Source organism: Octopus bimaculoides, chromosome 6 (assembly GCF_046866305.1).
Source record: "Octopus bimaculoides isolate indiv1 chromosome 6, ASM4686630v1, whole genome shotgun sequence".
Classification (NCBI taxonomy): domain Eukaryota; kingdom Metazoa; phylum Mollusca; class Cephalopoda; order Octopoda; family Octopodidae; genus Octopus; species Octopus bimaculoides.
The window spans coordinates 24,284,944-24,287,443 of NC_142933.1; positions in this window are offsets into that span (position 1 = coordinate 24,284,944).

A 2,500-nucleotide genomic window follows, 5' to 3' on the forward strand; every position below is an offset into this window, starting at 1 on the left:
ATATATAAATATGTATATATATATATATATATATATATATATATATATATATACACACACACACATATATATAAATATGTATATATATATATATACATACACACACACACACACACACACACACACACATAGGGCTTCTGTTAGTTTACTTCTACAAAATTCATTCACAAGGCTTTGGGTGACCCGAAGCTATAGTAGATGACACTCGTCTAATGCGTCACGAAGTGGGACTGAACCCGGAGCCATGTGGTCGAGAAGCAAACTTCTTCCCACAACAACCACGCCTGCGCCTATTCATTTATTGGTTTACTTATTTATTATCTTACTTCAAACTGACTAATACAAGTAAAATTTAAATCGCTCGTGATCTTTACAATGAGAGACAAGTTTTGAGACAAAGCCCATTCCGTTTTGGAAACAAAGGACAAAGGTGAACATAGAAACGAAATCAAAGCAAATGAAGCAGAAAGTAATAATAAGAATGACTATATATTGGTATTGCTTTAACGGCCATGTTGTTATTTTTTGCTCTCACTGAGCAACCAATCACATCTCTGCTTGCCTTGGGCATATGTTACGCTTTGTTTTTGTGTTTTTTTTTTCTGTTGAAACTAATCTGTGCAATGTGTACTATGCTTAGTAATACTTTTCTTTTCTTTTTTTTTTGTTGTTTTAGATGTGTAAGTTCTGTGGTAACTGTGCAGTATGTTCAGCGCTTACTGTTACTGCTTTTATTTTAGATGCCATGCATATGAGTCAGTACGGGAGTATTCTATGTGTAGCGCCAGGATGAAACGATTTGGGGTGGCTGTTTAGACGCTGACGATTTGGAGAGGTGACTGAGCTTTCGCCCATCTTTGTCGACAATACGTTTTGGCACAGGAAATAAGCACGCAAGCAACCCCCCGACATACACATACATACATACATACATACATACATACATACACAGATACATACACACACACGGCGTGCTGGCAGAAACGTTAGCACGCCGGACGAAATGCTTAGCGCTATTTCGTCTGCCGCTACGTTCTGAGTTCAAATTCCACCGAGGTCGACTTTGCCTTTCATCCTTTCGGGGTCGATTAAATAAGTACCAGTTATGCACTGGGGTCGATATAATCTACTTAATCCGTTTGTCTGTCCTTGTTTGTCCCCTCTGTGTGTAGCCCCTTGTGGGTAGTAATGATAATAATAATTATTATTATTATTCAATAGTTTTATTTTTGTAACGTGCTTTCACTTCACTACCGAGCGCAGCTCTGTGTGCCTTGGGTATGTGCTGTGATTTGCCGTGATGCTCTTATGGTTACTGCATTGAGCATTGAGCTCTGTTTTCAGTATTGATCTAACTCGTCTATAGTAGTCTTGCTTTATTTTCTCTTTCATGTGTGTGTGTTGTATCCTATCTAGTTCATTGATTCCTAAATATTTGTATGTCTGGCTTTTATCTAATTATCTTATTTCATTGGCTTTATCTAGTGTGATGTTGCCACTCTTAACTAGTTTTCCTCTTTTCAAGGTTGCTTTGGCACATTTTTTAAAGCCAAATTTCATATCTATTTCTTTGGTAAATCTATGTACCGTCTGTAGTAGTGTTTCCAGCTGTTTATCATTTGTAACGTATAGTTTTAGGTCATACATACATAAGAGGTGGCTGATTGTTTTGCGTAACATTTGTATCCGTATCCAGTTCTGTTTAGCATATCAGATAAAGGTGCCAGTGCCAAGCAGAAAAGGAATGGAGAGAGTGTGTCTCCCTGGAATATCCCTCTTCTAATGGGGATGGCTTTCGTTTTCACGAGTTCCTCTTTTGTTTGGAGCGGTAGCACTGTCTGCTATTTATTCATAGAGTGTTTTATGCATTTTATAATTATTGGTGCCACCTTGTTCATGGTTAGTGTTTCGAGGATCCCTGTGTGGGGAATGCTATCAAAAGCCTTTCGGTAATCGATCCAGGCCATACTGAGGCCTTTCCTCTTTCTGCGGCTATCTTCAGTTATGGCTTTATTGATCATTAGTTGACATTTACAGCCGTATGAACCCTTGCAGCATCCCTTCTGCTCTTCTAGAAACAGGTTGTTTTCTTCCAGATGCTTGCTCAATCCCTACGATACTATTGCAGTAAAGGTTTTGTAAATTGTAAGGAGACAGGTTATAGGTGTGTAGTTTTGTGGTTTTGCCGTTTCAGTGGATTTGGGAATTAGAATAGTTATTATTATTATTATTATTATTATTATTATTATTATTATTATTATTATTATTATTATTATTATCATTATTATTATTATTACTATTATTACTATTATTATTATTATTTTATGTTTGACTTTTGCTTTGCATTTGTACAAGTTGGATCCAAGTCTCACCCAGAGACCTCAAGAGACAATAAGTTAGAAGTTCATGTAGGTATTATGCCTAGGGTACCATATATTTGGATTTGTACAGTTTTGTTCAAGTGAATGTTTAAGAAACCATAAGAAAATTATGTGTTTGC